At 38.3% G+C, this 7,850-nt stretch overlaps 1 protein-coding gene across 4 annotated transcripts in view; it reads right to left on the bottom strand.

Annotated features, from left to right (window-relative positions):
* The window catches only part of LOC107658884 (non-muscle caldesmon-like), a 59,832-nt gene extending 52,703 nt beyond the window's left edge, over positions 1-7,129 (bottom strand). For 2 of the 4 annotated variants that reach the window (XR_001630848.1, XM_016447589.1), the window contains exon 1: positions 6,943-7,129. The gene's annotated coding sequence lies outside the window, so the exon portion shown is untranslated. The remainder of the gene's footprint in view (positions 1-6,942) is intronic. The other 2 variants (XM_016447592.1, XM_016447593.1) reach the window with 2 other exon arrangements.
* Between the last annotated feature and the right edge of the window lie 721 nt (positions 7,130-7,850).

The following is a 7,850-nucleotide window of genomic DNA, read 5'->3' as shown; positions in this document are numbered from 1 at the left end:
GTGCTATATGGCACCTCTTATGGTTCTACATAGCACCATTCGACAAAGTGCTATATGGCACCTTATGGTTCTACATAGCACCGTTTGACAAAGGTGCTATATAGCACCTGTAAAAATAGGTGCTAAATAGCACTAAAAGTGGTTCCCCTATGATTACGAGCCAAAGAACCGCTTTTAGTGCTATATAGCACCATTTTTTTTTAGAGTGTATGTTGAATTGGGCTGAATTGTTGTGTTTGATGGTAGCATGCTGAAAAGCTAACAAGATTCCTTATAAAGGATATGTGCAATGCTGCCTTTGAATTTGGTCAGTATGTGGTATATTAACAACATTACAAACCTTTTGGAACAGCCTTTGAAGCCTTAATATCCAAGTTGGCAGTTCACTAGGGTCTTGGAACAGAGCTACTACACAACCAATGCAAATGACTTACTATAAATACAACGTATATTTTTTATGATTACCGCCTCTGAATCACATTAGGTCCATTCTGAACACATTTTCTGACTACTGGGACGTGTATCAAATAAATTCCCTGTCTTTTCTGCTCACTTAGAATCACTAGCCCTGCAAAGTACAGCAGGCAAGCGTCTCCGCTAGTTTGGACTCCAACTGAAGGGTAATAAAATCCGCTTTAAAAAAGCCAGCCCTGAGATGTTTATTAATAGCATGAAGAGCAAATGTAATGGGGAATCATTAATAACACATTTCTTATGAAGTAAGAGTCTCTCGAATGCCAGTTTGTCTCCACACAGAGCGTTGCTGGTTAAAAACTCTCACTATGAGAGCGCATTTCTGCATCTGACTCACTGCCAGCTGTCTGCCAATGAAGAAATTAACTCATTCCACAGTGCTTCTCAACTTACAAATACAAACCGAGCTGCAATACCACAAAGTGACGTATAGTTCCGCTTATGTAAAGCAGTCAGGATGCATTTCATTTAATGCGCGCAGGTAAATATACATTCGAAAAAGGAATCCTGAGTGACAGCCACGCCGGCGGCTTTGATCTCAGGCTTTAATCAGCTTTAATTGGCTCTCTCATAAGAACGCAATGACATGTGAAGTGGAAAGAAAATGGAGGCGAGTGTGCGCGTGCGACGCTGCCTCGCATTCCTGAGGATCCCTCTGTGGCGAGTGTGCTAGTACGTAAATATGCTTCTGATTAGAAGAAAAGAGTTCACTCCATAAAGGCTCTCTTAAACAATTACCGCTGCTACCATTACCAGACGTACACATAAAGACTGAGGTCTGTTAAAGAATTAACAGACAGAGAAATAAGACTAGCGTTGAATCATACCACTGAGGTATTGAGGGCATTTTGCTCTGGGTTTAAAAAAAAAAAAAAGATTTCAACATCATCAGTCAGCTTTTGTCTTTGGCAGCCCGTGTAGGTCATCTGTTACTCAATACAGCTCAAATTCATCATGCTAGCAGTAACATCACCTCTCAAGATTGGCTTTTTCTATGACCCAGCTTGGCTCGTGATAAGGATGCATGTACGATCTGACCATATAAGGCTGAAAGAGCACAAAGCGAGCCGGCAAAGAGAAGCGTGCTTGCTTTCTTAGGTCAGGAGGTCAGGAGAGTTTGACTAGCAGCTCGCTAAAGCACTCCTTACCTCAGCAGAATAGGCATTTGTCAAATCAAAGCTCGCTGGCTCTCCCTCAACACCTTTATGGGAGCGCTGGCGTGGATTCAAGCTCACAACACGGGCCTCTGCTAAGCACCTACATCAACATGACCTCATGCTAGAGTCAACGTCAATTTTCATGCGTTCTTTCGCTTCTGCATCATGGCCGACCCTAAATATGTCCCCTAATTTTTCATTTCCCTCTCATGGTGTGATTTCTAATGGAATGTGCTGGACATCTCTTGATAGGTTTGTTTGTTTAGTGGTCGGCTGAGGCAGAAGACAAGGAAAATGGGCTCGCCGACACATTTTCTGTCTATGTTTTTGCAGATGAGAATCAGCTCGCTGCAAAAAATAAAAACTCACATTGGCTACACGTTACTATTATGGTCATTTTGAAAACTTGACATCACATGGTTTTTGAAGGATGGCATATATTCAGGTATGTAAGAACGATATGAAAAGTGGAGGAGCACTCAGCATTGGTTATTATGAATATTGAATTAAATGATTGCCACTTAACACTTGCATGTTCATTCAGACCAATTAACATTCCTGTAGCTCAAAGAGACACCAAGGTCATGGGTTTGATTCCCAGGGAATGCATGAACTAATAACATGCACAACTTTAATGCAATGTAAATGACTTTGGATAAAATAATAATCCAAATGCATAAACAGAATTGCCCACTGATGATGCTACCAAGCAGGCTTTTCTCCTAAGTCTTAAATGGAAAGTTCACCTAAAAATGAGAATTCGGTCATCATTTAACTCATCCTCATGTCGTTCTAAACCTGCATGACTTTCTTTCTTCTGAATTTTGAAAAATGTCTTCAACGAAAGTCAATGTTGTTGGGACCCCACTGACTTACACATACGAAAGTAAATTATAGAACAACATGAAGATGAGTAAGGATGGCAAAATTTTAATTTCTGAGTGAACTAATCCTTTAAAGTCACGGCTTTATATGGCCAGGCTACAATTCTTTTCTTTGCATTGCAGCCAAGCAAAAATAATGATTATATCCCTAAAATTGTAAACGTTCCTTTATTCTAAAATTCACCATTTTTAGACATTTAATCAATATCGCAGCTTCTTAGTTGTTATCTTTATTCCCAACTGAAGCGTTATCCCTTAAGTCCAATTCTGTCTGTGGAGAAGAGTGGAGAAGCAAAAACATCCATTAGCCTTCATCACCCCTGAAAAATCCTGACAAACCAGCGGTCTGAGCACAAGCCTAGTGTACTTAAGATCTCCTCAAAATCCAAGGCCAGGCACCATTAGACTTTTCCACTGAAACCTGCCGTCTCAATAAAGGACAACAAACAGACCACAAAGTCAAATTACAGCAAGAAAAAAACGATGGAATCCTGCAGCAGAAGGACTTAATGTAAAAGGCGGGAGGAATTTCAGATTTATATATTACTAACAAAACATCTGGGGCACTTATTGCATATTTGCAGGGACCTAAATAAACACAAGCTAAAGTTTCAGACGGCTCTGACTTCACAATCGAGGAATGCCCCCGTTTCGCCGCGTTTCCCGATCGTCACTGTTGGTTTGGAGCTCAGAGGGTCTGAGAACACTCAGAAACGCTGCAGCGTTACACAACTGCGGTTCCTGGATCCAGTGCTTTAAAATTACAGGCTATCAGATTCAAAGCGGCAGAGGAATAGCTGAACATATGAAGGGGGAAGGGTTAGAGAGCTGCATCTCCTGAGGTTTCTGCAGCACGTCAATCATGCTAACAAAAAGTTAATTGAACACCTCACAAGAGTAATCTAAAACAATCATTATTCCAGCTTTGCTTTACACAATGACTTTGAGGATGCTTTGTATTTCCAAAGTGTAAGAACGAACGAGCAATCAAAATAGAAAGAGAACGCATGACGCATGTGCATAAATCTTTTTGGGGATAACCAAAAGTGATTTCAGTACAGTCATGGAAGTTTCATATCTAGAAAATTGTTTTGCACATTTAATGAGAACCTCTATAATGCAAACTTGCAAATTAAATTGTCTGCTCAACTCAATATAATTACATGTTTTGATGCATTTGAGGGATCCAAATAGATTTTTGGCAAATGTTCTGCTCTTGATAAAACAAGGTCATGAATGTGTAGACTAAAGCAGATAAGAAGCAGAAGGACATCAATCTAGAGTGTCCGAATGCCCAAATAGGGCCGGGCTGTATGAGACTGTAAACCATGTAACAGCAGAAATGTGTCTGCAGATTCTGCTATACTTTTTATACCTGAAGTCCGACAACAAACAGAAAACTATAATCTACTCTGCATGTTGTTTTACAGATGGGTGCCTCCAGTGTAGACAGTTGCATTGATTATAGTGGGAGAGATTTAGTTTTGACGTGACATGCTGCTCATGTCTGGTGAAGACATTCTGTAACTGTAGGTTATTTACAGGTGGCAAGCAACATCACAACTTGCCATATTAACAAGAATTCATCCAGTCATATTTATACTATATTACTGTTTTAGTCTTAAGTTTTAAACTCTATTATATAAATGTTAAGCAGCTGTTTCAGAGGTAATGGTAGACTTATTAATTTGTTATGAATGATCTTATAATTTGCTTCTAAATATATCAAAAGTTTGGGATCAGTAAGATTTTTAATGTTTTTTAAAGAAGTCTCTTTTGCTCATGAAGGCTGCATTTTTTTAACCAAATTTTTATATATTTTTTTAATAAAAAATACAGAATATGAAATAACAAAAATATGAAATATTATTACAATTTAGTTTTCTATTATAATATACTTTAAAATATAATTTATTCCTGTGATGCAAACTAAGCTGAATTTTCATCAGCCATTTCTCCAGTCTTCAGTGTCACATGATCCTTCAGAAATCATAATATTATGATTTATTATCAGTGTTGGAACTTTGAACAGTTGTGCTGCTTAAGATTTTTTTGAAAACTGTGATACTTTTTTGGATAGGATCCTTTGAATAAAAAGTTAAAAAGAACAGGATTTATTCAAGTCTTTACTATTCAAGTCTTTACGATCACTTTTTATCATTTTAACACATCCTAGCTGAGTAAAAGTATTAATTTCTTTTCTATAAAAATGAAAAAAAAAAAAAGAATGTAATGACCCCAAACTTTTGAATGGTAGTATACACTGTTACAAAAGCTTTCTATTGGCATTACATGACTGTGTAATACACAAAATCACTTTTTTCTCAGTAAAATAACTTATAGACATGATAGATACTGTTACCATCATATAACTACTCATATAATGTCATACTACTCATATACAGTACCCCATTAGCGGGAAAAAAAATATTAAAATAATCATGGAGAATTAAGTCTCTCTAACACTTGTCATAAACATTGCAATCATCTACTGCCAAAAAAAACTGCCACCATAATTCAAGAAGAAAAGACAGAATTTTTGACATTATATGACAACAGTTGCTTAATGTATCTAAGTGACAAAGACTATCTCAAACATTAGGCTATAAGTCAAACGGTGTCTATAAACAAAAGGAGGATCCCAGAATTTACATTTTTTGGCCTTTATTTTATCCCATTATAAACGTTTACATGGTTTAATGTGCCTTAAAACACCACATTTCATTTACACCCAAAGTCCTTGGGTTTCTAAATGGAGGAAAACACTACCGTCTTTCTTCTTGGATTACGGTGTCATCCTTTTGGCAGTAGATAGTGTTTATGACAAGGGAAGAATTTCAGTTCTCTCAGGTCATTGTGACTTTATTCATCATGATTTACATGAGTGGCTCTGGACGGGTCTGTTGAAAGACGGACCCTCTAGACCCCTACAGGCAGCCTGTTCCCATAACCCAACAAAGAGGGAGCCAAAACAGAGAAAAAGTACAAAATGGGGGAAAACAGTGCTGTTTTGCATTCCAGAGACTATTCCAATCATCTGTCACTGTGTTAAGTCTGTTCCTTTTAAGGCGAGGGCATTCCCCACATATTTTCCAAACACCACACTGTTATCAGATCCCGTTTCACGGCCAATTACTGGCCCGCAGTGCTGCAAGCACCACGCTTCACTGTCCGTGCTGCTATTCTGACAGCACATCACTCCATCATTCTGCGTTCAGATCTTCCCTCAAGCTCTAACTCGTACATCTAAAGGTCAGAGCAATAAAACGAGGTCCCGAGTCACAATCTGACAGATTCTGTACTAAGCTGCATGCACATTATAAGCTGAATCAGCCGAATACGCAGTTGCCCTACAGTAGGCGTAGAAGCCTGGCCTGTGCGGTTGTGTTAATAAACGGGGCAATAAAATTAATTTAATAGTTTACAATAAGTACAGAGCTTGCATTCTTTGTCGGTCGGGATTTACGGGTTCGCTGCCAAAACACAAACAGCAACAATCGAGATGCTTCATAAATGCATCGCTTTAGTTAAACAAGCACTCAATGGTTCCCAGAAGAGAAATTTCCCAAAGCATCCAGTTTAAACCCCCCACCCCCTCAGCTCCGTCCCAAATCCCACAACAGACATGAATTAAACAATATAAAAATGCTCATGGCCGGCGATTCCACACCACAAATATTTTGAGAAGAGAGTGTGGAGATGCAGGCAGCCAGAGAAAACTTTAAATTCGTTTTGGACGATACCAAGGAGAATCTAAATGGGTTACAGCAGCATCCCTAAATCTAGGCCTAAATCTAGGCATGGGACAGTAGCTCCCTATTTATGTAGACTACAGGACGCTTAAGGAGCGGTTACTTACACAGAATCCCTCAAAAAGATGCAAAAAAGCTGAAGATCCCTAAAAGAGTTCGATGCAATGAAAGTTTTATTGCAGCAAAGCACACTTAAAACCAATCCAGTCAGGTCAACAGAGTATCAAAATGCCTTTTTTTTAGACAGTTTTGGCAGCTGTCAATCAACCCAGGCCTTTTTCTAGAGATTTTGGCTTGTGTATAGAATAGAAATGCAGGCTGATTCGTAAATGAGATGAAGAAGTATGCAAATGGTGGGTTTGGAAAGAAAGGGGACAAGAAATAGGATTAAGAGACTTAAATAAACATTCAATATAACTCTCAAACACTCAAATAACAATCAACATGCATAAATGCACAAGCAGCCTATATTTATATATGTATCCCAAAGCTAAATCACAGATTTAGAGCTAGAACTTTCTAAAAGTGCAAACTAATATATAGCCTAATATTCAACATGCATGCGATATAAGCCACGCTTTTTTAAACAAAAGACTTCAGTGAGACTGACGCCAAATGGTTAATGTTTTATCAAGCAAGGAGGAAGAGTTTGTAAAAAGTGACGGTAAAACTCACCTGCGCGATGAGGCGAACGAAGTGTGCGTCCTTTAGATGTGCGAAGAAACCTGCAAAGAGAAAATGACTTGAGCTGTTCCTTCACTCCCAAAATCTCCAGCGTTCAGTAACAGGACTCCTGAGTTTGGGAAGCTCCTCCCTTTAGAAGCCATTCACTCCATCCGACCTCCGCCTTCTTCACCCGCCGAGTACAGCTGCAGGTCCAGACTCGTTTAAAGCACTGGTAACACGATTTAATAACCTTAATTTAAAGGAATAAGCGAACACTACTGCATTATAGTATTTTTTAATAAATAATTATTCAATGTAGAAAGTAAAATCATAAATATATAACACAAGTTCCTGAATCCTCACTTTCAAACTCAAAATATCCCGTTTAAAACAGATATTTGACAGCAACCTTGACCAAACAATCATCACGTCGTCCTGAAGGGGTTTATTTTGCGATAAAGACAGGTTACTGTATATTATCCCGCTTATTAAATGGCACTCACTAAATAAATAAATACGTGGACATATTGATGTGATTTTAAATGATTTACCTGTAGCTTACCTGAACGCTTCCGCGAAGAAAAATAGTCCATTACAGTGAACAAAACAGTCGGTTTTAGCAACAAGAGGGAAAACTCCAAGAATATTACTTACAGTAATATATTAATACTAAAGTTATCTGAGGTAGTTTCCAGGTAATAGCTAGGTAACACTAAGAGACTCAATATGTCACCAGTCGCGAGAGTGAGCGCGGCGTGATACGAGAGACATGAAAATAGTAGTTAGTAACGTAATAGATTACATTACACATTTTAGGTAATATAAGCTGACTGCCTTTTGATAAGTTTTAGATTACTTTTGACCTAACTCGTTTATTAGCCTACATTAATTTGAATAGAATAATTGTGTGGCCTGCC

The sequence above is a fragment of the Sinocyclocheilus anshuiensis genome, unplaced genomic scaffold (genome assembly GCF_001515605.1).
Source record: "Sinocyclocheilus anshuiensis isolate Anshui unplaced genomic scaffold, SAMN03320099.WGS_v1.1 scaffold283, whole genome shotgun sequence".
Taxonomy (NCBI): Eukaryota; Metazoa; Chordata; class Actinopteri; order Cypriniformes; family Cyprinidae; genus Sinocyclocheilus; species Sinocyclocheilus anshuiensis.
The sequence above is the reverse complement of the archived record's forward strand: the minus strand, read 5'-3'. Positions and strand labels throughout refer to the sequence as shown.